The 27,380-nt window shown below is 44.2% G+C and overlaps 1 long non-coding RNA gene across 1 annotated transcript in view; it reads left to right on the forward strand.

Annotated features, from left to right (window-relative positions):
• The first annotated feature begins 1,722 nt into the window (after positions 1 to 1,722).
• Positions 1,723 to 27,380, forward strand: part of LOC123371637 — a 34,245-nt gene continuing 8,587 nt past the window's right edge. The window contains exons 1-2 of the long non-coding RNA XR_006579877.1: positions 1,723 to 1,799; positions 21,994 to 22,170. This is a non-coding gene — a long non-coding RNA (uncharacterized LOC123371637). The remainder of the gene's footprint in view (positions 1,800 to 21,993; positions 22,171 to 27,380) is intronic.

The raw sequence follows: 27,380 nt of genomic DNA on the forward strand, positions 1-27,380 counted from the left end.
TATTCAGGATTCAGGTTTCTCCTTCAGGGGCTTGTAAATGTAGAAGGGTTGTTTTTGTTAAGAAATACTAGAAGCAGGCACTGTCCTACTGGCGCAGATGTTGTACAGCAGATCTGGTAGGAATGACTTTTTTGTTTCTTTAAATTGTAGGATAGTGCTGCTGCAGGGCATGAAAGCCAGACATCCTTAGTCTGGTTTGGTACCATCCATGAGACTGCTCCGGTGAGTAAGGTCCTACTAACATTTGCAAAGGGGACAGAGTCAGGCCCTTTCTGCCTTGCTCCTATTAAAAAATATTTATGTTCCTGTGAGCATTGACTGAAGTAAGACTTTTTCTGTGAATCTGAACATTCGGAAGTCAAATTATCAGAGGCGCAAGCCATGAGAGTTCAGCCAGCTTGTAGACAAGGAGTCAGACAGCCATAGCACTTAATTTGTTTTCCTTCCACTGTATCTCAGGTGTGGTAGAACAAGTGGGAGTGTCTGACTTAGGTCGTATCTATACTTAGCTGGGAACAGCACCAATGAGGGCCAGGGTGCTCACCCCTTCTTGTGTTGATGGAGCATTTGAAAGCATAGTGCACTGGGATATTTTTGTCCATCCTGGCAACATGGCCAAAAAAGCATAAAAGACCTTTTGAATATAATGTCAGACTCGAGGTTGGTCAGGAAGTGTTCATCGACCAAGACTTTGCCAGGGACACTGCCCTGCTTGGAGAGAAGTCAGTTTTCAGCCAATGTGTGGACAAGACACATTGGCTGAAAACTGAAATACTCAGTTCAGAAATGCTGCCATGATGCCTTCTAGGAGCTGGAGTTGCGGTGCCTCATTCTTCTGAATAGGCTGGGTTCCCCGATTAGACTACATCTCCTATGATGCATCTCATAGTGAGAGGATGCAATTCCATCAAGGGCATTTCTGGCCCTTGTACATCCTAGGGGTGTATAGCTCAGTTGGGTAGCCCAACCAATAGAGAGCTTGCCACGTTGTGTCAAGGAAATCTGAATCAAAATATTTTGGTTTCCAGGCTTTGGGTTTTTGGACAAAGCCACAATTTTCTGTTGAAAGCAGAGACTTTCCATATAAGATTTTGTTTAATCAAGAACCCAATTTTCAATTAAAACACAGTTAGATGCAAAATTTTTAAACAGCCCTGCTAAACATCAGAACTCCCCTGGATTTGAATTAATGGGACATATGCGCTTAAATAACAGAGGAACTTTTGAAAATCCCTCGGTACAGCCTGAGCACACTAATTTGAGGGCTCACTTGGGCCTAAAGTGATGGATAACTTCGTACTGGCCCTCTACAGGGGGGAAATTTCACCCCTAGAGAAGCTCAGGCAGCATAATTCATTTCTACTATGGTCAGGGAAGCTTATCCATAAAGAAAATTATTAGTAAACAGAAGGTCATAAGAATTTCCTGTGAGAGAGTTCTGTTTAAACTGTTGCCATCATCTGCTTCAAGATTTTAGGCCAAATGCAGCCTTTCTATAGGGAACAGGGGCACAAAGATGTGTAGAAGATCTGACATTTGAAAATGATGATGCCTGGAAATGGTGTGTGTGACAGGGTGTACCAGGCCCTCTGAGGCCCCCTGCTGGAGGCCTCAGGGTCCTGATGCACCCCACACCAGGAAAAGGAGCAGTCAAGTTAGATCCTCCAGGCCTGCCTAGAAAGGCTGCAGGGAAACAGCCAATCAGAGTGAAGCAGGCTCAGATAAAAGGACCTGCAGGGACTGAGCAGGCTAGTTCCTGGTGGGGACCAGAGGAGCAAGGCAGGTACTTCAAACCTGAGGTAAAGGAGAAGAGGAAGGGGCTATGTGGGAAGTGGCCGAGGGAATAGCAGCAACAACTATTACAGGAAGCAGCACATGGCTGCTATTTATAGGGTCCCTGGGTTTGGACCTGGAGTAGTGGGCTGGCAATAGGCAGGGTAGCTTAAGCCACAAGAAGAGGATAGCTCAGTGGTTTGAGCATTGGCTTGCTAAATCTAGGTTTGTGAGTTCAGTTCTTGAGGGGGCCATTTAGGGATCTGGGACAAAAAAATCTGTAAGGGACAGTACTTGGTCCTGCTGTGAAGGCAGGGAACTAGACTCAATGACCTTTAAAGGTCCCTTCTAGTTCTGTGAGATTAATATATTTCCATATTAAAACAATTAGAGGTTCAAGTGAAGGGGCAGGACTTAAAGATCCTCAGGGAGAAAGCCCTGGTGACACTGCTCTGTATCAGGGCAGACATGGACTAAAAGCTGGCCCAGAAGTGGCTGAGAACTGAGCCCAAAGACTGGGGTGTAAAGATACCAACAAGGGCACAGTGATAGGCCCTGTTGGACTCTTGTTACCCTGGAAGGGGTTTGTTTATGCATGCAGGGCCGGCTCTACAGTTTTCACCGCCCCAAGCAGCGTGCCGAATTGCCGCCATGGATGGCGATGGCATGTGCATTTCAGCGGCGGCAGCAATTCCGCGGCAGCTTCTATGTTTAGCTGTCCGCGGCGGCGCAGCTTCTCGGCAGCGGCAATTTGGCGGCAGCTTCTAAGACAGAAGCTGCGCAGCCACGGACAGCTAAACATAGAAGCTGCCATCGAATTGCCACCGCCGCGGAAATGCGCATGCTGCCCTAACGGCACATGGACTGCCCCAGCCATCCGCGTGGCAATTCGGTGTGCTGCTTGGGGGCAAAAACACAGGGACTGCCGCCCCTTGCAGATTGCCGCCCCAAGCACCTGCTTGGAAAGCTGGTGCCTAGAGCCGGCCCTGTATGTATGTTGACTGTATGTGACTTGCCTGGAGGGCTGAACCACTGAAGACCTGCCTGACAGAAGCAACAGCTGGTGGGGGTGCAGGGAGCAAAAAGAGTGACCGCAGGTTCACATCCAGCCAACAGGAGATGCTCAAGATGCCATAGCGTGGAATGGCTATTAAACAGATCTGAAAATCCAGACATCACTTTCATTACACTTTTAAGATTAAAAATCCAAGAGTGATTTTAGGATTAAAGGACAGTGTAAAAATGTATCTTACTTTTATTTGCCAGATGGTTAAAAAGAGAAGTAAAAACAGTATCCATTAACAAAGAAAAATCATTAATTGTGTAGCCCTTCTGCTAGATGGAGTCAGCAGCACAAGGGCTTGGTTCAATATCCAGGGTTCCCTCTTAAGATTACAACATAGAACTGGCTCAAGCCCCAATCCAGTAATCTGGGAAAATTAAACACCACCCTTGGGCACCTCTAAGAGGCAATACTTTCCCCTATGGCAAGCACTGAGTCTATGTATAGCAGAGAGAAATTTTATTAAGAGGGGAAGGAACCCAGTCTTTTGGGAAAACACCACAACTATGATTTGAGCACATCTGACCATAAGCAAAACTCCTCCCTAGAATACATTGGGTAGTGCCCTTGGTCCCTGTTTCTCACTTTAAGGTGTGAAAGTCTGACAAATAAATGTCCCTTTAACACACCACTCCCCCCTCCCTCCACTGCACCCCACTCAAGCTGTTTTCCTTGGTCAGCAAAGACCCAGAGTGCAGAGGTGTGCTCATGTGAGCTCCCCTCTCTCTTGGGGGCATGGGGGGGGGGGCATGGGAGAGAACATTGAGCAATGTCTCCACTCCTGTTGCCACCATTGCAACCGGATCACAGTTGCTGCCATTCAGTCTGCATTGCTGCTGTGCCGTCAGTCACTCTGCTGCGGTCGTTAATTGTCCCCGCGCTCACTCCGTCATCTGCTCTGCAACTGCTGACCCTGCACCATTGCTTTCTGCTGCCACCTGCCTCTCTAGTGCAACCTCTGCATGTTGGTGTCTTGAGGTTCCACTCAGCTCTGATTTCAGCAGCTCTTGGGGGAAGCTCACTGCTAGTGCGGCCTGTGCGGTCTCTCTCACAGAAATGCTGTCCCCCAGCAAGGCTTAGCACTTGGACCTGACTGTCAGTGATCTCAGCTCTTGTAATCACTTGATTAACAAAAGATTCTCAGTTGAGTCTAGTCAGCTCTGTCTTTAAACAGTGGAAGGGGCAGCGAGCAGGTCAAATGGTGCCTATGACTCTTAGGCAGAGCCCACACCACAAGCTCCCCACCCTCTTTCCCCCCCCGCCCCGCTTAGTGAGTTTAGTTCAGTTGCCCACGTACTGGCCAGTGGACGAGCATCCGCCGAAATGCCATAGAAATTTGGCAGCATTTTGGTGGCGACACCTCTGGATGACGCTGGTTGCCGCCGCCACGGTCCTCCGTAGTTCGTCGTCTGGCGCCCACCAGATAAAAAAGGTTGGGGACCATTGGGTTAAGGAAAGAGTGTCTATACACAGAACCCTGTGCAGATACAAAAAGGTGTATCGGCATCCAATATCTCCCCCACCCCGGGAGCCCAGTTGGGGAGAGCCGTGTGGAAAGTTGTGGGGAGCCTGTGCGGAGTCATAGACCCTCTATCTGCCCTCGGATGGGCAGGGAGCCTGGGAGGTGGGGGCATATCTGGGGGCTGCTCACAGCTTCCCTCCCTACACCGTTGGCAGGTGGAGGGTCTGCCGCTGCTCCCCATGGCTCCCCCGGTGGGCTCCACACTGGCCCAAGCACCCCTGCCCAGTATCCCTGCCCCTATAACTCCCACCCAGAGCAGGTGGAGGTAACCAGGCTCCCCACAGTTGCCAGCGTGGCTCTCCCTGACCCGGCTCCGGCCACCGGGGGAGACGTGGTGGCTCTTGGAGCCACAGTCCGGCCACGGGAAGAGATGGGCAGGCAGCTGCGGGGAGCCGCAGAGGACCTTCCACCTGCCCTGGGAGGTGGGGCCTGAGCAGTCCCCTGCCCAGTGTCCCTGTCCTCCAGGCCCCCCTGCCTAGGGCGGGTAAAGGGTCTGCGCCACAGTTCCTCATAGCTGGCCACCCGGCTCTTACCGTCCGAGCTCTGCACGGATACATAATTTGTATCTGCATCCATGCTATCCACAAAAACGGTCCACGGATACAAAGCAGACACCCATGTTTTTGAAGGGCTCTATCTATACATCTGGGAATAATGCTTAAATAATCCAAAAGTACAAAGTTTGGTTTAAAGGTCATAAAATACATCTCTACCTCGATATAATGCTGTCCTTGGGAACCAAAACATCTTATCACGTTATAGGTGAAACCGTGTTATATTGAACTTGCTTTGATCCACCGGAGTCCGCAGCCCTGGCCCCCCGGAGCACTGCTTTACCGCATTATATCCAAATTCGTGTTCTATGGGGTAGCGTTATAGCGACGTAGTGGTGTACATAGAGCACATAATCTGCAACATCCCATATTTAGATTAATAAATTTAACGATAGTTTAGATATTAGCATCCAATATTCAGGTACATTACTCATAAAAGGTTATACTAAGAGTAGCTTGTGGAAAGCAAATATAGTAATGAGTGTAGATTGTCAGTAATTGAGAATTTAGGATAGGTTGTCCCTTAGTAAATACAGTTCATCAGAGAAGTATTTGTTACTTTCCTGTCTTCACTTCTCAATGGCACTAAAGTGTTTTGTTACCCAACACCAGCCAAAACTGATCACTTGGGCAACACAGCTCTGTCTTCTGGATACCTAGGCAGAATAGGTGTATTTATGTGGATACTGTGTGGTCCTGAACTTTCTTCCCCGCAGCTCATCACTAGATCATAGAATCATAGAATATCAGGGTTGGAAGGGACCTCAGGAGGTCATCTAGTCCCCTGCTCAAAGCTTTAAGAATAAGATGTGAGGGGAGAGTTCATTCAGACTGTGCTTACACTTGCTTTGGCTTTCTGTACACAAGTCTGTAAAAAATCTGGAGTTATCCTTCCTCCTTGCAGTTTAGAATGCTTGTCTGGCAAAATGTACAAGGCTGGGTCTCAGGAGATCTGAATTCCGTTCCAACCTCTCGCGCGCGCTTCCTGTGCAGCCTTATACAAATTGCTATGGGCTTGTCTAGATGGAGAAATTTACCATCAGAACTAAACTGCTGTAACTCCCTGTGGCATTCATAGACTAGAATAAGAGTGCTTTTTCCTATGTAGCTTAAACGACTTTCAAAGTGACAAACTAAAACTGGAAAAAAGTATTCTTACTCTGAAATAAGGGTCAACATAGGGAGCTATACCGCTATAACTGCAACAGTATAATTATACTGGTTTAGTTCTGTTGGTAAACTTCCCCGTGTGGACAAGTCCTTAATCTTAAGCTTCCTTAATTCCTGTGACATAGTGTATCCCATGTAACCCCCTGTACCCACATATTCACCACTGTTATATGATCATGTTATGTTTTGTACAAAGTATGCCTTGTGAGATCATTTGAAAAGTCACAATGTGTTGAACATTAATATTCTGTTGAAATGTATTATCTTCATTGTATATGAAGTTATGAGATTTTGCATCCGACGAAGTGGGCATTCACCCACGAAAGCTCATGCTGCAAAACGTCTGTTAGTCTATAAGGTGCCACAGGATTCTTTGCTGCTTTTGCTATATGTTTGTTTGCAAGCCTGGGAAATGCCCACAGACTAGCCCCTGAGAGATAACAAAAGAGTGACCAACATCCAGCCACATATTAAGTGACCGTCACTGGCTATTCTCCAGCAGGGGAGTTGTAAACGAAGACAGTTGCTTGAGCATGTACACGACGGGGCTGCCTAAACCCCATGACACAGCAAGGATTTTTCCAGCACCTGGAGAAAAGTATAAATAAGGACAGTGATATCACCCAGGCATCTGCCTCTTCCTCCCTCCCCGGCTCTACACAAGGAAACAAGATCATCTGGAAAACAAAGAGATCTCCCTTGAGACTTTGGGAGGGGCAGGACCTAACGGGAAGGTGTTCCAGTGAGCATGAACTGTTGTGAAGTTTTGGGTGAGAGAAATTCTTCTGGTTTTAGAATGATTAGTCTGGTAACGTTTTGGGTTTAGATTGCAGTTTTGCTATTTTATTTCCTTTTTTAATCAGTCCTAATCTTCTATGCCAATATCCCTTAAAATCAATTTTTCTCTAGTTAATAAACTTATTTTGATGTTTAACCTAAACCAGTGAGTTTGTCTAAAGTACTAGGGGGATCTGCTCAGATTGGAGGCTGGTGCATGTCCAGCACCCTTTGAAAGAAAGAGTAGTGAATTAATTAATGAGCTTGCATTGATCAAGAAGATCTTGAGCAGAGTAAGATGCACATTTCTGGAGTGCAAGGGTCGGGCTGGGGGGAATTTGCTGGTATCTCCCTATATACAGTTCATGAGTGGCTTGGGAGAGCCTTCGTGTAATTCAGCTGGGTGTGCCTCTGCTTGCTGATGGCTGAGTGAAGCCTGCAGCAGTCTGCTGTTCACTAGCATAGCAGTATAGGAGACAGCCTGAGCAGGAGAGTTAAAGGGGGCACAAGAATTCCACCATCTGGATTGCACCCCAGGACATGTCATCTGTAACTTCCCCAGCTGTAAAATGGGAATAATAGTTCAAACTGGAAGTGGTTTACATCTTAGGCCTGGTCTACACTACAAACTTAGGTTGACATAAGCCACATTAAGTTGATCTAATAATGTATGTGTCTACACTACCAAGTCCCTTCCGCCAACCTAAGTGGCCTGTAAAGTCAACTTCTGTATTCCACCTCCACGAGAGGCGTAGCGCTTGATTCGACATCCATGGGTTGACATGGGGATAGTGTAGACACTGCATTGTGTAATTCAAATGATTTGGCTTCCAGGAGGTGTCCCATAGTGCTCCGCTGTGACTGCCCTGGAGAGCATTTTCAACTCCACTGCATGTCAGCCAGGTACACAGGAAACAGCTGCTCCCCTGTTAATGTCTCGTGAACTTTTGAATTTTAATTTCCTGTTTGATCAGCATGGAGAGCTCGCCAGCACAGCTGATCATGGAGACTCAAGCCCGCGAACACACACCAGCATGCAGCACACAGGAGCTGGTGGATCTAAATACTGTGAGGGAAGAAGAGTCTGTGCAGGCCGAGCTCTGATCTAATAGCAGAAATGTTGACATCTATGCCAAGATCATGCAGGGCATGGGGGAGAAGGGCTACACCAGGGACGCACGGCAGTGCCCTGTGAAAATAAAGACAAGTGTACCAGAAGACAAGGGAGACGAACAGTCGTTCTGGTTCTGCCCCGCAGACATGCTGTTTTTATGAGGACCGGCATGTGATTCTCGCTGGCAACCCCACCACTAATCCAAAACTGTCTGTAGATGCATCCCAGGAGCCCTGGGCAGCCTTGAGCAACAACAAGGAGAACATTGTTGACAAGGAGGAGGAGAATGTGAGGCAGGCAAGTGGAGGATCCATTCTCCCCAACAGCCAAGAACTGTTTCTATCTCTGGAGCCCATCCCTCCACAGGACCAGTTGGTGGCGGAGCATGATGCTGGGGAAGGCATCTCTGGTGAATACACATTTCCAATCAAACTTTAGGGGTTACATGCTATTATTTTTTTATGTTTAATCTGAACAAAAAAGTAGGTGTAGTGGGTATCGGTGGCCACTTCAGCCACCCAGAGGGTGCTTTCCGAAAGACTGTTTATGTGCACAGGGATGGCCTGGGAATTCTCCAGGTAGATCTCTAGGAAGCTTTCATGGAGGTACTCTGCAATCCTTTGCAGAAGGTTTCTGGGAAAGGGCTGCCTTATTTCGTCCACCACAGTAGCACACTTTTCCGTGCCACTCCAGTATTAACTCTACAGGCATCATTGCAGCACACAGCATTGCAGTATAAGGACCAGGTCTGTACACAGATGCTTGCAGCATCTGCTCTCTTGCCGCCTCTGTTACCTCAGGAGAGTGATATCACGTAGGGTCATCTATGGAAAATAGGGGAAGTTTTCAATGCTAGCCCTTAAGCTGCAAACAATTCAACCAGTAATCCGCCCCCGTTTGGTGAAATCTGGATGTCACAACCATGCTTGCCAAAACATGCCGTGGTTGTGTTTGGAAGGGATCACTGTATTGCAAGAAGCATTTAAAAAGGGGGGAGGGTGGTGGCTTTCTGTTTGTCACCCTTACCCCCAATCCAGTTCCACTTTTGTAAAAAACTGTTTGGGGGGCTTTACACTGGTGCCTGTCCTCAGGCACCATCCAGGTTGCCAGGGGAAAGGGGGCTTTTCTCAAGTTCTACCTGTGATCCCAAGGATGACTTCACAAGAGCAGCAGCAGCACAAGACCTCTCACCCATGCCTCATGGCCTCACTCACCGTGGCTGGAGCAGCAAACCGACTTTTGCAATAGCCAGTGGTTGTGGTTATGATGTGGCTTGCAGTGAAGTGTATTGAGGGGGTATTTTTTTTTAAATAAATAAATAAAAAGATATTAACCTTGCACCAGAAACAATGTATGTCAGTGCTATCCTTGTGCTTTGCATTCCTTGGAGCTGAAACCTTGTCTGTCTGCGCATCTTCCACATCGGGGCAGAGACTTTCCCAGATTAGAAGGCAGAAAAAGAAGACTCAGGAGGACATGTTCAATGAGTTAATGCATGCCTCAGAGAGTGACAAGATGGAGCTCAGCACATGGAGGATTACACTGTCTGACAACCTGCAAAAGGACAGGGAGGACAGGAGAGCTTGCAGGCAACAAGAGCATGCCACGCAGGAAGAGATGCTGTGGATTATGAAGAAGCAATCAGACATGTTGGAGGCATCTGGTTGAGGTTCAAGAAAGGCAGCTGGATGCTAGAGTCCCTCTGCAGCCTGTGCTGAACCTGCTGCCATCATCACCCAGTTCTACATCCTCCTCCCCAAAATGTCCTATGAGGTGGTGGTGTGGGAGGAAGTTTGGTATCCCTTGCACTCAACACCAGGGGAGGGTAAAAAGACCAGAAGGCACCCATTCCCACTTCTTTGATTGTTATTGCAGTGCATCTGTGTGCAAGCTTTTCTTGTTTCTCCCCACACAGTGTTAACTTGGGGCAAAAGGGCAGATATCTTACTTTTGCTTGCTGTCTTTGTGTGCTTGTGTTGTGTGCATAATGAAACTTAATGGATTGAGGAGAAAAGGCTCTTGCACATTGCAGACACCAAAACCTCATCCACCCACTTCTGTAATAGACCCCTAGCCTATGACTGAGTTACTAATATCTTCAAACCATGATTTAAAGTCTTTAAGTTACAGACAATTCACCATTTACACTAGTTTAAACCTGCAAGTGAACCATGCCTCATGCTACAGAGGAAGGCAAAACCCCCCAGGGTCTCTGCCAATCTGACCTTGGGAAAATTCCTTCCTGCCCCGAAATATGGTGATCAGTTAGACCCTGAACATGTAGGGAAGACCCACCAGCCAGACACCTGGAAAAGAATTCTCTGTAGTAACTCAGAGCCCTCCTCATCTAGTGTCCCATCGGAAATATTTGCTGCTAGCAGTCACAGATTAGCTACATACCACTATAAGCAGTTTCCTCATACCATCCCCTCCATAAACTTATCAAGCTCAGTCTTAAGCCAGTTAGGTTTTTGCCCCCACTGTTCTCCTTGGAAGATTGTTCCAGAACTTCACTCCTCCGATGGTTAGAAACCTTCATCTAATTTAAAGACTAAACTTGTTGATGGCCAGTTTATAGCCATTTGTTCTTTTGTCCACATTGGTGCTTAACTTAAATAACTCCTCTCCCTCCCTGGTATTTATCCCTCTGCCTTCATTTGGTTAGGCTAAACAAGCCAAGCTCTTTGTCTCTTCTCATAAGGTAGGTTTTCCATTCCTCTGATCATCCTAGTAGCCCATCTCTGCACCTATTCCAGTTTGAATTAATCGTTCTTAAAAATGGATGACCAGGATTACACACACTATTCCAGATGACGTCTTGCCAGTGCCTTATATAATGGTACTAATGCTTCCCTGTCTCTACTGGAAATAGCTCGCCTGACGCATCCTAGGATGGATTAGCATCCTAGGAGGGATCAGCAACCTTTGGCCCGTGGCCCGCCAGGGTAAGCCACCTGGTGGGCCAGGCCGGGCCGGTTTGTTTACCTGCGGGGTCCTCAGGTTCGGCTGATCACAGCTCCCACTGGCAGCTGGTTTTGGCTCCCAGATACCCTGCTGCCTGCCTTCATAAAGAGTGTAGAGAGGATACACTGTCATCCAATTAACTCCCACCTGTGAGGAAAGCTGGGCAGCAGAAGGCAGATGTAGGCGGGTCCTGACAGGGAAGAGGGACCAAACAAAAAATGTCTCACATCTGGCTGCATTTGATACAGTTCCACATGGGAAATTCACACAGCAGGTCTCTGAGTGCGACTCCTGTATAAACTAAAACCACAATTTTTAATATTAAACACTATTTATTATCTAAGGTGTTCTTAACCGCCAACAAAAAGGGATTCCACAGCCTCCCTAGGTAACTTGTTCCATTGCTTAACTATTGTATAGTTATAAATTTTCCCCTAATATCTAATCTAAATTTGCCTTGCTGCAAACTAAGCTGATTGCTTCTTGTCCTATCCTTGGTGGACATGGAGGAAAATTGATCACCATCCTCCTTTATACAAATCTTTTGACATAACTGAAGACTGTTATCTTCTCCCTCAGCCTTCTCTTCTCTAGCCTAAATTAGACTTCTCTAAACCGCATGTCATTTTGTTGCTCTTCGCTGGACTCTCTCCGATTTGTTCATATCTTCCTTAAACTGTGTTGCTCAAAACTGGACACAGTACTCCAGCTGAGGCCTCACCAGTGCTGAGTAGGGCAGAACAATTACCTCCCATGTCTTATATATGACATTCCACTTACTACATCCCAGAATGACATTTGCCATTTTTTTGCAACAGTTTCACATTGTTATTGACTCATATACACTTTGTGATCCACTGCAACTCCCAGATCTTTTTTTCTGCAGTACTGCTGCCCAGCCAGTTATCCCCGACTTTGTAATTGTACTTCTAATTTTTTTTCTTTCCGAAGTGTAGTACTCTGCACCTGACTTCATTGAATTTCAGCTTATTGATTTCAGAGCAATACCCCAATTTCTGAAGATAATTCTGAATTCTAATCCTGTCCTCCAAAGTGCTTGCAACCCTTCCCAGTTTAGTGTTGTCTGTACATTTTATAAGCATACTCTCCACTCCATCATCCAAGTAATTAATGAAAATGTTGAATAGTATTGGACCCAGGACAGACCCCTGTGGAGCCCCACAAGCTATGTCCACCAAGTTTGACAGCGAACCATTGATAACTATGCTATTGAGTGTTTTTTTTAATCAGTTGTGCATCCACTTTACAGAAATTTAATCTAGGCCATATTCCACTAATTTGTTTGAGTGTCATGGGGGACTGTCAAAAGCCTTATTAAAGACCAAGTAGATAATTTTTTACTGCTTCTCCCCATCCACAAGGCTGGTCAACCTGTCAAAGAAGGAAATTAGGTTGGTTTGGTATGATTTGTCCATGACAAATCCATCTTGGCTATTTATCATCTTATGATCCTTTAAACATACTTTTTAAGAAATGAACGTTGAGATTCAGGAGCACAATTCTGTGACAAGAGGTGATTTCCATGTGAAATTCTGTGGCCTGGAATACTCCAGACTCTGCCTACTGATGCTACAAATAAATCTGTAAGGCTGCTCTGAAGTAATGTGTACAGTATGAGAACCTAGATCAGCCTTCCAGAAAGTCTGGCTAAAAGATCCCTCTAATGCTGTAAAGATATTTGGAATGTTCCTAAATGCCACACACATCTTTCTATAGGATAAACTATTAGCTTCGTGACAGGCAAAAAATGCAGTCCCCCCTTTCTGGAATCAAAGGGTCTAAAACACCTCTGTGACTATAAGCTCTCTGTAACCATAAGCAAAGATCATCTTTGTGTTTTCTGTCTGTCCAGCACCTAGCACACTGTTGTACTGGTCCATGGAGCTCCTAGGGTAGCTCTGCTCTGTTTCCCCAGCTCATGTAATTTTCCCTGCTGAAGCCTGGTTTTAGGCGTGTTCTAAAATTGGATAATAAAAACATCTGATATTATTGCTGGCAATAACAGCTGCGTATTTTTACTGTGCGTTAACAATGAGTGTTATTAGGGGAATTCAGTAACTCTTAAAGTATCCAAGGTGTTTTGCTATATACTGGCCCAAACACATTTCTTGCTAGGCAATTAAAATTCTGCTGTAGCAACGTTGGCTTTCAAGTTCCTCACTTTCCCATTATTTTATTTGTTTATTTTTTGACATGCTATGTGCATGATTTACAAATGGGGTTAGAAATGAAATCTTTATATAGCAGCTATTGTAGAATCATATAAATGCTATGCAGTATTTGTTTGTATTAAACCATCTAATTAAAGGGACCTTTTAAGGTCCAGAGCTAAGGGAATTCTGCACAGCAGTAGGTGCAAACATTTGTTTGAGTTAACAGTAGAAATTTGGCTAGACAATTCCATTGTCCCTTTTTATTTATTTCACACAAATACTAGTACAAGCTAGTTTTGGTTCAAAAGTAATATTGGCAGAAAGAAACATTCTTGAAAATTCTCATGTGAATGTGTTTGCATGAAGGTACTCCTGAGATATGTTTGCATGGCCATCTTGAAGCCTCTTTGATTTCCCTCCTTCTGCTTGCAAATGTTTGAATCATCTAATCAGAGAGCAGAAACAATGCCATGTGACTTAGGCAGTGTTGCCAAGATGCCCGATTTCATCACAAGTCTCATGATATTTGATGTTTTTTCTATAGCCCTAAACCCTGGAGTCATGCGAGTTCACCAGAATCTCAGTTTTAACTTTAAAACAAGAAAGTTTCTAGCCCTTCAGGTTGTGGAAACAAGTATGAAAATGTAACCTATAAAGATGCAAAAGAAGATCAATAAAAACCTCCAAATTTATTATTTTTAAAGTCTCATGATTGTCAGTTTTATGACTTTTTGGGTCCTGTGTTAGAGAGCTTTCCCTCCACCCTCCCACTTCCCTTGCTCTTGTCACGCAGACAGCAAGCAGCAAAAGACCAGAAGTCTGAAGTGCAGACAGTGCGATGTTTATTGGGGTTAATTTCCAGCAAGCATGATTCCAATTTTCCAACTTACTTCCTGTTTGACCCCAGTTTATGTAGTAATATTCTCAGCTATACCTTAACCAATCATTTTACTGAAATCTATCTAACCAGTCCTAACATATTATAACATAGTTCTCTAACCAATTATATCCCACTACCCTAATTAACTTACACCTTCCAAAATTAATTATACATCTGACAGAAACAATTAGAGAACCAGACAGATTAACAATAGAAAAGTGGGGGCCATACAGATAAAACATATAGAAATGAGGGTTTCACAATCACAACCATTGATAAGTGATTTCTTGCCAGACAGGATGTAACCATCTTAAGATCTGTTTCTTTATCTGGTAGTGATAGGAAGATGATCCTGTCCTGATAGTGCTCAACAGCCCAATACCACCTATTTCAATGTGACTGGTTTGGGATGTGAGGATGTGACCATACACTTCCCAGCTTATGGCTGCCCCTGTTGCTTATCCAAACAAGGCCTCAGACTATCCTAGTGAGAGAAGGCCCATATGCAGGCAGACTTGTGATTTTGATTCTTTGTTTTATACCCCTGTAACTAGCTAAGTGATAAAAATACACCTAAGTTCTTAAAGTATAGGCCTTCACGGGCAGGCCTGCATATCTATAATCTAACATCCTGACACATGATTACACTAGTCTACAATTTTTGAGACGTCGTCTGCTTCAGAGATAAAATGTGCTATTTATTATGTATTTTGATGTGCTGAATTCAAATATGACAATTAAAACAACTGATTGGCTACTGTTTCTAAGATATTTAAGTTTTTACATTTTATGTCTATGTATATTGTGTAGATAGTAGAGTTTTAATCATAAATTGTAAACCTAGGTCTTTTCATGTGTTTATGGTTGCTTTACATGATAATATTTCACCTGTCCTGTTTATGTAAGACTTTAAAAATCAGCAAAAGGGTTATCTAACTAAAATTTATTATGAAACAAAAGGCAAAAAACTATTATGTACATAGTTTAGTCCTATTCAGTGTCTACTCGGCGCTTCTTGGCTTGTCTCTTGTATTCATTAAATGGAGCATCTCTTGTCACTGTCCAGCAATAGTCTGCAAGCATTGATGGGCTTCATTTGCCCTGATAGCGTTTCTCCATTGTTGCAATGTCCTGGTGAAATCGCTCGCCATGCTCGTCGCTCACTGCTCCGCAGTTCGGTGGAAAAAAAATCTAGATGAGAGTGCAAAAAATGTATCTTTAGTGACATGTTGCAACCAAGGCTTTTGTATGCCTTGAGGAGGTTTTCCACCAACAACCTGTAGTTGTCTGCCTTGTTGTTTCTGAGAAAATTTATTGCCACTAACTGGAAGGCTTTCCATGCCGTCTTTTCCTTGCCACGCAGTGCATGGTCAAATGCATCATCTCGAAGAAGTTCACGAATCTGAGGACCAACAAAGACACCTTCCTTTATCTTAGCTTCACTTAACCTTGGAAATTTTCCACGGCAGTACTTGAAAGCTGCTTGTGTTTTTTCAATGGCCTTGACAAAGTTCTTCATCAGACCCAGCTTGATGTGTAAGGGTGGTAACAAAATCTTCCTTGATTCAACAAGTGGTGGATGCTGAACACTTTTCCTCCCAGGCTCCAATGACTGTCGGAGTGGCCAATCTTTCTTGATGTAGTGGGAATCTCTTGCACGACTATGCCATTCGCAGAGAAAACAGCAGTACTTTGTGTATCCAGTCTGCAGACCAAGCAAGAGAGCAACAACCTTCAAATCGCCACAAAGCTGCCACTGATGTTGGTCATAGTTTATGCACCTCAAAAGTTGTTTCATGTTGTCATAGGTTTCCTTCATATGGACTGCATGACCAACTGGAATTGATGGCAAAACATTGCCATTATGCAGTAAAACAGCTTTAAGACTCGTCTTCGATGAATCAATGAACAGTCTCCACTCATCTGGATCGTGAACGATGTTGAGGGCTGCCATCACACCATCGATGTTGTTGCAGGCTACAAGATCACCTTCCATGAAGAAGAATGGGACAAGATCCTTTTGACGGTCACGGAACATGGAAACCCTAACATCACCTGCCAGGAGATTCCACTGCTGTAGTCTGGAGCCCAACAGCTCTGCCTTACTCTTGGGTAGTTCCAAATCCCTGACAAGGTCATTCAGTTCACCTTGTGTTATGAGGTGTGGTTCAGAGGAGGAGGATGGGAGAAAATGTGGGTCCTGTGACATTGATGGTTCAGGACCAGAAGTTTCATCCTCTTCCTCTTCCTCGTCTGACTCAAGTGAGAATGATTCTGGTGCATCAGGAACCGGCAGTCCTTCTCCGTGGGGTACTGGGCGTATAGCTGATGGAATGTTTGGATAATGCACAGTCCACTTTTTCTTCTTTGACACACCATTCCCAACTGGAGGCACCATGCAGAAGTAACTATTGCTGGTATGATCTGTTGGCTCTCTCCAAATCATTGGCACTGCAAAAGGCATAGATTTCCTTTTCCTGTTCAACCACTGGTGAAGATTTGTTGCACAAGTGTTGCAGCATATGTGTGGGGCCCACCTCTTGTCCTGATCTCCAATTTTGCAGCCAAAATAAAGGTGATAGGCTTTCTTAACCATAGTGGTTATACTGCGCTTTTGTGATGGAAAAGTCACTTCACCACAAACATAGCAGAAGTTATCTGCACTGTTCACACAAGTACGAGGCATCTCTGCTCACTTTGGCTAAACAGAAATGTGTCCCTTTGCAAAATCAAACACTGACAAATAAGAGAGCACGACACTGTATGATTTCTAGAGCTGATATAGGGCAATTTGTTCAGCAGAGTGATGTAAGCTTCGTTATGATTGAATCATCCATGACTTCTAGGAATAACATGATGCAATTCATATCATGTATGATGCAATACCAGCTTCAGATTGCATCATTCATTGTTTTGCCTAAAAAGCAAGTACTGTCCAAACCCAGTCATAGATTTATTCATAGATCCAGTCAAAGATGTATTTTAGTCATTTCTGGTTTAAATTGAGATCCCTTCCCTTTATAACTCACTTATCCTCCGCCATTCCCAAGTCAAGGGTCATATATACTGACCCAATAGCATATCTTGAAAACTAGAGCCAATCAACAATTTTAAGCATCATTTTCGTTCTCAGTGACCCAGAATTAGTAAAGTTTGACTACATTTATTTCAGAAGCATTTTGGCTGTAGAGCAGTGTTATTGAACACTTGGGTGACCAATTATGCACCACAAGACTGAATGGGGAAAGCTGAAGATGCACTCTAAGCAAATTGTTTGCAAACAAACCATAGACTGAAATATGTTTGCATAAAGTGTTTGCCTTCCGCATCTAGGAACTCTTTAGGTGTTTGTACTTTCCTGAGCAGAACATCTTTCAGTGCTGCCTCTCAATGCAACTCTGTAGAGTCCCGAGTACTAGACTCTTTAGTTGTATGCAGTGTGGTTGTAGCTGTGTCAGCCCCAGGATATTAGAGGCACAAGATGGGTGAGGTAATATCTTTTATTGGACCAACTTCTGTTGTCTCCCTCACCAACAGAAGTTGGTCCAAAAAAGATATTACCTCACCCACCTTGTCTCTGTAGACTCGTTAGGGCAGGGACCATCTTTTTGCTCTGTGTTCGTACACTGCCTACCACAATGAGGTCCCAGTCCATGACTGGAGCTTCTAGGTGCTAGCACAATACAAATGATTAATAATAATACAGGACTGTGTCTTAATGGCACAATTGATCCTGAGGAATTAGTTGAAGAACATATTAGATTTTTGTCTGCTTTTCTATGGTTTCTGTTCAGAAAGCCTTGTTTTGGTTCTAATTTTTTTTATTAAGCTTTTATTGGTGAAGGGAATAGGATGGCTAGGCAGATCGCTAGCAGAGATTAATCATCACATTAATATTCTTTGTTTATATATATAATTTTGCCTTGAAACCTGTTCATTATATCTACAGGACTACGTTTCCATTACTACCTTCCTCCGCTTTTCTGCATCACCTCCACTTGTTAATTACCTCTATTTGCATCTTGCCTTTAAATTAGGCCCTGTTCCTGCAAACACTTACTCATGAGCTGAACGTCACAATTACGAGTTGCCCCACTGGAGTTAATGGGACTACTTGAGATAGTAAAATTAAGCACATATGGAAGTGTTTGCAGGATTGGGGCCTTAGATCATCTTTGAGGCAGGGACCATCTCTTACTCTGTGTTTGAAGATGCCTACCACCAGTGGGTCCTGATTCTGATTCAGTTCTCTGAGTGCTCCTGTAAAACAAACAATAAATAATACTCATCTATTAACGACAAAAGATTTACCATCCTCCATTAGCCTTTTTGAAAGCACCAGTGAGAGAATGAGATTTTTATTAACTGAGTTAAGAAAGATTTTATGTCCAGTAATTTATTGCTATCATTTGATTTTTGTGTGATAAACACCAACACACGCTGAAAAATGGATTGCTGGAATTGGTCAGTTAAAATTGTGGCTGTAGAGCATGATTCAAAGCCCACTGAAGTCAATGGAAGTCTACCCACTGACTTCAACAGGCCGTAGATCAGGCCAATGGTGATTACGCTATCATAACAGGAAATATATTTGGAATGGATGTTTCAGGAGGGGGATGTTGAATATTTATCTAAAATAATCACATTTGTATGTTTTGAAGGGAACTTCTCAGCATAGTTTGACAGTTTGTTATAAGAGTTTATAAGAAGCAGTGAACTATGACTGCTCTTATTTCATGCCTGTGACTGGGTTTTAATTAAAAACGTGTAATTGAGAGACTTTGCTGGAAGAATCCATATTTCTAAAGCAATCCAGTCACTTGACTGGAAAATGCTACTTTTCACTTCAAAATTAGTAAATGATTTGAAACTGGACCTCCTATATCTGGAGAGACATTTGCAGAATAATAAACACATCGTGCCTGGTTCTTGTTTATACGAAGGCTGAATTAGACTTCTGGTAGCGTAAAGCAGCCTTAATGTGGGCAGAAATTATATTTACACTCAATCTAAGGCCCTTTTAGATTGCTAGAGCTGTGCTAAGGGGCCTTAAACAACGATTAAGAATCAAGTCCATTGGGTCATATCCCAGAATTAACTGGGAGTAATTCTACTGAAAGTAATGGCATTACCATAGCCTCATCCTTACGCCTGAGATGGTTAAAAGATGACAAATCAGCCTCAAAGGTTGTGTGATCAATGTACTCAGAGGCAGCTCCAGGCACCAGTGCACCAAGCGCATCCCTGGGGCGGCAAGCCGCGGGGGGCACCCTGCCGGTCCCTGTGAGGGTGGCAGTCAGGCAGCCTTCGGCAGCACACCTGCGGGAGGTCCGATGGTCCCATGGTTTTGGCGGCAATTCGGCAGTGGGTACGCCAAAGGCACAGGACCGGCAGACCTCCTGCAGGCATGCCACCAAAAGCCGCCTGACTGCCGTGCTTGGGGCGGCAAAATACATAGACCCACCCCTGAATGTACTTATCCCTCATCTTGGCGCAGTCTAGGATCTACTGCCCCTTACCCCAATTGTATAATGCCAGGATCTGTGAGGAATATGGCTTTTATTAATCTGTTTGATTTTTCCCACTGCTAGCCTAGCATGGCTCTGGTCTTCATTAGGAAGCACATGCACTATGATAGGCAAGGGCTATATCCTGCCCTTCCCTTCTACGTCCTCATACACAAAGGCAAGGTGGCTGTGAGTCAGGATCATCCCTCTGATCCAGGCGTGGTGTGCAGAGATGTATTTTGATAAGTGCTGCTCCCTTTGTGTGGTGGTGCTCAAGGAGGTCAGGAGCCGATGGGTACGGTGCTAAGGGTGTTGTTACCTGAGATTCAGAATGCCATGTTCCATGTTTGTTCACGTTGGTGTTACTTTCCTGGTGTGTGTCCATTGCCTCAATTTCTCTTTGCTTGTGCTTTTCTCTCCAGGTGTTGAGAGCCTATTTCTGATGGCCTCTCCAGTGGGCCCAACTCCTTGCTTCCATTATCTTTACCTCCCCTTTTCCAGTGAAACCCGTGACACTCATACACAGGCATGGGGGACAATTGCTGGGTGCTGGAAGATTAAGGAGGGGGAAGTGTATTTCCTTGGAGAGGGTTAGGGTAGGGTATAGAGGAACCATGACGTGTGACTCCCGCTGTGTCTTATCTTTTTCACAACCCTGAATGGCTAGAGATGCTTCTCAAAGGGGCCTGGGTACCTGAGGCAGTCTACAATAAGACAAGTGTTTTGAAGGGAGACCTTGTCTATGTGTGCATGTTAGACTCAGCAGCGTAATCTCTTATTTTCTAAATAAAAACAACAAGAAGAACAAAAACCACTCCAAACTGCAATGGGTCCTATGGAGAGGTCTCTGAAAAAGGGGGGGGGAATGTATTTTTCAGAGGAACAGTTTGTCTTATACTGACTGTTTTGGGAGTGGGATTTGTGGGAAGAAGAAGGCTGAGCTAAGAACATTGACTGCACTGGGTGCTGTTGGGTCTGTTCTGAATGGAGGGGGTCAGTAAAAGGGAGGGCACAGGCAACTCACGTTGAGTCTGCTGAGTTAGTGGTGCCCTGGACATGATGATGATTATTATGTATTTGTACAGTGGTAGCTCCTGGGAGCCCCACTCATGGACCAGGACCCCGTTGTGCTAGGTGCTGTACAAACACAGATAAAAAAGATGGTCTCTGACACAAGGATCTAACAATCTAAGTAGCAGCAGCTGCCTGGTCTCCATGTTAGGGCTTGTAATAATTCAAGGTCTTAACCATCCTTTCCCTCCACTTGGCTCCTCACTCCCACTAGTTGGCTTAGGCCTCTGTTGAACTGCTTTCACCATATTTTGAAAATGCATTGGGTGCCCAGAGGGGCTAAATGAATAAATAATTAGCCTTTCTGCTACCCAGACTACAAATCTCAGCTACAAAAGCTTTCCAAACTATTCAGAGTGGCATGGGCTAACACCTGCGCTCAGATGTACATGGTTCCTATTCATTTCAGTGGGAGCTGTGGCTGTGAATCTGAGGCCTGGGCTACACTTAACTCAGTTAAACGTGGCAATGGCGACATAACTATCCACACCCCTGAGCCTGTAGATTTGCTGATCTAACCCCAGGTGTGGATGCAGCTAAAGCAACAGAATAATGTTTCTGTCAACCTAGCCACTGTTGCTCAGGGAGGTGCTTCCTACAGCAAATGAAAAACTACTTTGTTTTCCATAGGCCACATCTACACTACAAGTTTATGCCAGCATAGCTACGATGCAGTAGCCAGCGGCAGCTCCAGGCACCAGCACTTCAAGCGCGTGCCTGGGGCGGCAAGCTGCAGAGGGCAGCCTGCTGGTCGCTGTGAGGGCGGCAGTCAGGCAGCCTTTGGTGGCATGCCTGCGGGAGGTCCACCGGTCCCACGGATTCGGCAGCAATTCAGCGCCGGGTACACCAAAGCCGTGGGACTGTCAGACCTCCTGCAGGCAAGCCGCCGAATCCGCGGGACCAGGGACCTCCTGCAGGCGCGCCGCCGAAGGCTGCCTGCCTGCCATGCTTGGGGTGGCAAAAAAGCTAGAGCCACCCCTGGCAGTAGCTATGCCACTATAGTCCCTGTAGTGTAGATGTGGCTTGAGAACCCTGTTTGACTCCGCAGTTAACGGGAGTTCCTGCTGTATTTCAGGGGAGGATATAACAAACAGTCAATATAGTCACGCCAAGAGATTTGTTTCTAGTGTCATTGCAATAACAATTAGCTGCCAGTTGCCATTTGGCCATTATATGAAAATTATATAGCAACCAGCAAAAAGCACAGCGATATTTCATAAGTGCATATAAGAGTAACCTTGCTAGAAAAAAGCACTGTCTAAATGGTCAAAGTCCTTTATTCACACAGCCAAAGGCAAACCACCAAGCAACTCATTGACCTTCATCGCCATTGATCTCTGTTAAGGTTTTGCTTTCCTCTTTTTGCCTGTTTTTATCGTGCTCACTTACTCTTGGTTTTTTAATATTTGTTGTTCCATCCACAGGCGTAAATCCTGCCCTTGCTTGTGTTGCTCCAGAGGATACAAAAAGGGTATAGGCAACTACAAAGCCCCACACAGTCATGGTTTGGCTGCCATGTAGAACTTCTCTATCATAGTCAACAGTGCGCTAGAAGAGATACGAAGATAATATGCCAGACCACACACCACACCCCCACTGAGGTATGGTCTTAAGGACAAAGAGTGTCCTCAGCTGCAAAGTGACTAGGGGGTACATGCATTGCTCCTGCTTAGAGGATCAACAAAATGCACCACACAGTGCATTGCCCTGCTCCAGCAGCTTTCCTTTTGCATCAGATAGACGTGCCAGCTTGTCCGTACTCTCTTGCTCCTGCTTGCTTGTGCTATGGCAAGTTTTGACCTTGTCACTAGGTGCTTTACTCACTTCTGGGTGGCACCCCCTTCTGGCAATTCTGGGGCCGAGTTCAACACCTCTTTCCTCTCTTCCACCATTGCAGCTCTGCTCCTGCTTACTGAGTTGCAGTACGGCTGCTTCGTGACTCGGCCCTCCAGTCAGGTCACATTGTATGCTTCCTACTGATTAGCATTGTCCACACAGCCTAAATCTTCCCCCATCTGCAGCTTAATGGACTGATTGGGCCCTCCTGGGCTAATTCAACTCTCTAAGGGCCAGTGTGGGGAGTACACCCCATCACAGATCCCTAGTTTTCAGAGGCAATGTCTAGGGCTAGGCTTTTAAAATGTGACTTTTAAGCAGATAACTAAGAAACAATGAAAAAAACCCTGTAATTGCAAAGACCTCAGATTTGTTTTTGTCTGAACAAGGATTGGAAGCTTGGAGCAAAAGGAGAGCTGGAGCTTGCTAATGAAAAAAGCTTTATGTACTGAAGTCCAAAGCTTGCAGGAGCCCCAGGCAGATCCTGTAAATCCTGCAGGAGCCGCATTTATGCTTTTAATGCAACTTAAAAACAAGGAAATTCTCAAACAAAAATAATTGGTAATTTAAAATAATTGGTTGCTTAAGTAAGGAACAAATGATAGAAAAAATAATACCAAGAATGTCACAATTAAAAGTCCTATAATATTAAACAGTATGAAAATTAGAACATATTATATACATACCTTTCTGGAAGATGTACTGAAGGAAGATACTTACTAGTTATCTATCTATAATTCAATATTGGATATAAAAGACTGTTCTTTGTGTAATAGCTACATACTTTGCTGATTAAAATATTAGTATTCAGAAGACGGAAGGTATACAATGGAAGGTATACAAGGATAATCCTGAGGCAAGACACAAACACACACATTAGAGATAGACATATTAGTGCTATATGGGCCTGATCTGGTGCCCTTTGAAGTCAATGGGAGTCTTTCCATTGACTTTGTTGGGCACTGGACCAAGTTCTATACAATTAAACAAGTATGTATGTTTTTTTTCCCACTGTCCTTCTATAACACAAACAGAAGCACTATATTTCTTGGTAGTTATATCCTGTTGAGTCTAAATTAAAGTTGTTACTGAAATGTCTAATATTAGTTTTCAAATGGCTAGACTTTTGTAAGATTAATGTACAAAAAGTGTATTTAAATATTTATTTATATTACACTCTTTATTTCCAACTTTTTAATGTTTAGAATTTTTAACTGTTTTTGATCATTATTTTTTAGGTTGTTTTACGTATAGGTAGCCACATCTATCTGCCTATTTTTAAACTGTTAAAAGAAAATGATTGAGGTTGCAAAGTCAAGCACTCAAAAATTAGGAAGTATCAGAATTTAGGTTGCCCATAACCTTAATTCAGCCCCTCTGTTGTATGCATTATGATACTCTTTAATTATATCATCATATACTACTTTTTCCACAGTACTCTGTGGTGCTCCATGTAAGTTTGAAAGCTTGTCTCTCACTAGCAGAAGTTTGTCCAATAAAAGATTTACCTCACCTACCTTGTCACTCTATAGTTCAAAATTGATTTTCAGTGATGTCCAATGTTGCCAACTCTTGTGCTTTTATTGTGAAAATCTCAATATTTGGTGATTTTCTTAAAGCCCCTGCTCCTGTAGTCCTATGCTCATGTCAGAATTTCACCTTTCATTAAAAAAAACAAAACAAAACCAAGTTTCAAGCCCAAAGCTTGAAAATGTGAACTCTATGGCTCTAAAACCTGAAGGTAAATAAAAGACTCCCAAATTCATTATTTTTTAAAATCTCATTTCTAAGCCAACGTCCTCATTTTTGGGGGACTTGATGAATTATTTTGAACGCAAGATGAGAAATGTTAGGTACCTCAATCTTTATATAGGCATCAAAATAAATGTGGCTTGATTTTCTACAGCAGTGGTTCTCAAACTTTTGTACTAGAGACCCCTTTCACATAGCAAGTCTCTGAATGCGACCCCCTAATAAATTAAAAACACTTTTTAATATATTTAACATCATTATAAATGCTGGCGGCAAAGCAGGATTTGGGGTGGAGGCTGACAGCTCGTGACTCCCCAGGAAATAACCTCGCGACCCCCTTAGGGGTCTCGACCCCCAGTTTGAGAACCCCTGTTCTAAGGAGTCAGGAATTCCAAAAATCCCACTGACTTACCCAAGGATGTAAAGGAAGCCTGAAGCTATGTCTTCAGTGCAAAAAAGGCACAGGTAGATATAGCTAGATGGGGTCAACAGTATACCCCTGACCTGGGATTTACTTTGGCATCTATGTAAAAACTTCAGTGCAACAGAGAAGAGGCAATGCTGAAAACTAAGCGTATATCTACACTGCAATAAAACACCCATGGCTGGCCCGTGTCAGCTGAGTTGGGCTTGCAGGGCTTAAGCTGTGAGGCTATAAAATTGCAATGTAGATGTTCGGGCTCAGACCCAAGCCCAAAAGTCTACATTGCAATTTTATAGCCCTGCAGCCTGAGAGCCCGATTCAGCTGACATTGGCCAGCCCCAGATGTTTTATTTTAGTGTAGACATACCCTAAAGGTCTGAGCTTTAAAGAAATATGCTGATTTTCTATAGCTTTAGTTGTAACCATTATAAAATCTGGAAAAGACTATAAAGAAGTGTGAGGGGCAACAGGCTAAATTCATGGGAACAGAAATGATCACTATTATAAGTGTTTGATGGCTCCAGTAACCTTTATATAACTTAGCTTGTAATCTGGTATCACTTTTATGCGATGGGGCAAAGTTGCTAACAGTATATATTAAAAGTGGTAAAAGTATTTATTGCCACACTACATTTTTTAGGAGCACAATTTTATGTGTCTCTGCTTGCGTTGCTTCAACCTAAATGGGGTAATATTAATACCACAAGAAGGTCTGTTTACATGCTGCTCCAAGAATTTTCTTGCCAAAGGGGAAAAAATCTGCCTTTTCAATTATTCTGCATGACAATAAACCCTACTTAGCTTAAAAAATTAAAGCCTCAATTTTTAAATGTTTATACTGTTCTATTTTTGTGATCATGGAGGGAGGAGAGAGTTTCAAGAGACCAGAGTACCTGACCATGATAGCTATGATATCTAAATTAATACTTTGCAATTCTGCAGCACCTTCCACCTCAAAGCCTTTATCACCCCATGAGTGAACAATACTTGTCTTGCAGGGAAATGTAGTTGTTGACAGTTTTCAGACTGGAAAACTCAGTCACAAAGAGGTTACGGTTGTGGTATTCTCTTGCAGTGGTGGAGACAGGACTCAGTTGTAAAGCATATAAAGGCAATTCTTTAGTCAGACCACTGACAGGATTTTGTACTTCTCCCTGATTCTATTCCCAACTGGCTAAACACAGTCAGGAGCAGCTACAAAAGACGTTGGGAAAACCAATGGAGTCATTTTTTGACCTCAAAAGTTGGTGTGTGTGTGTGGGGGGGGGTGTATGGAAATGACAAAAAGCTGGCCCCACAGAAAGCCTTCCAGGAGCACCACATCCTTTATTTAATCCATAAAAGTGTGTGTGTGTGTGTGTGTGTGCGTGTACGCCTGTGTCCATGTATAATGCTCTCTTCCCAGGGCTCCGAGTCCCTCTCAAGGTTCTGAATCCACCTATATCCTGCTCTGCCCTGTGCTTTGTCAAGTCTCCCCACTAGAAGGTGTCTCCTCTCCTCCCAGCAGTACTTTCCTTCTCCACTTTAGAAAAGGAGCTGGTAGGGGTCCATTGCTCCTCCTATAGGCCACTGAGAGTAAAGTCAATAGAAGGGAGGGGTGACTTTTCTCTCTAGCGCCCCTGCTGGCTTAGTCTGGGACTGCCTTCTAAGGCGAGGGAGTCTATTAAGCCGCCCCACAGGAAAGCAGGAAGTGAAGTGTATATGGATTAACTTCCTCTTCCCGCCCTCCATTCCACCACCTGATCAAAGTTGATAGGAGCAAGAGGGGATGAAGTTGTTGTTCCTCCTGCCTGAAAGCCGGGTAGGGGATGTGTCCCCTTTGTCCTCCCCTTCATGTTAACTAGAAAAATCTCTGCTCTGGAAACACAGCTATGCGATGAAGAAATAAGTCATTAAAAGCTGGCTGCCAAGTCACCTTTTTGGAGATGACAAGGTACCCTGTTTCCTGTCAAAGTCAATCCTGAAAATAAGAGTGATTAGAGGAGTGAAAGAGGTGGGGATGGAAGTTTGAGTGGGCATTGGAGAGAGAAAGAATGGGGAAAGAATGAGAGGAGAACTGAGGAAACAGAGAAAATGGAAGGAATGGGGAGAGAGAAAACATTGGCTTTCACCATCTGAAAGTTTTGCATGTTTCTAAATAAAAATGAAAGTTAAAGTTGGTGCAGAATAGATTGGTTAGAGCCTAACAAGAGACTTGTCAGCAGTGCGACTTACAGCCATGATGGAAACTAGGGTTAGAATTGGCGGAAGGACACTTGCTAAAGGGGCCAAAGGAATCCATGAGCATTTTCGAGTATGGGCTGATGTCTCATCGCTCTGTTGTGGCCCTTCCCACTGCATCCGAGGGTGCTAAAGGAGTTGGCTGATGAGATTGCAGAGCCATTGGCCATTATCTTTGAAAAATCATGGCAATCGGGGGAGGTCCCGGATGACTGGAAAAAAGCTAATGTAGCGCCCATCTTTAAAAAAGGGAAGAAGGAAGATCCAGGGAACTACAGGCCAGTCAGTCTCACCTCAGTCCCTGGAAAAATCATGGAACAGGTCCTCAAGGAATCAATCCTGAACCACTTAAAGGAGGGGAAAGTGATCAGGAACAGTCAGCATGGATTCACCAAGGGCAAGTCATGCCTGACTAACCTAATTGCCTTCTATGATGAGATAACCGGCTCTGTGGATGAGGGGAAAGCAGTGGATGTACTATTTCTGGACTTTAGCAAAGCTTTTGATACAGTCTCCCACAGTATTCTTGCCAGCAAGTTAAAGAAGTATGGGCTGGATGAATGGACGGTAAGGTGGATA

The sequence above is a fragment of the Mauremys mutica genome, chromosome 5, assembly GCF_020497125.1.
Source record: "Mauremys mutica isolate MM-2020 ecotype Southern chromosome 5, ASM2049712v1, whole genome shotgun sequence".
Taxonomy (NCBI): domain Eukaryota; kingdom Metazoa; phylum Chordata; order Testudines; family Geoemydidae; genus Mauremys; species Mauremys mutica.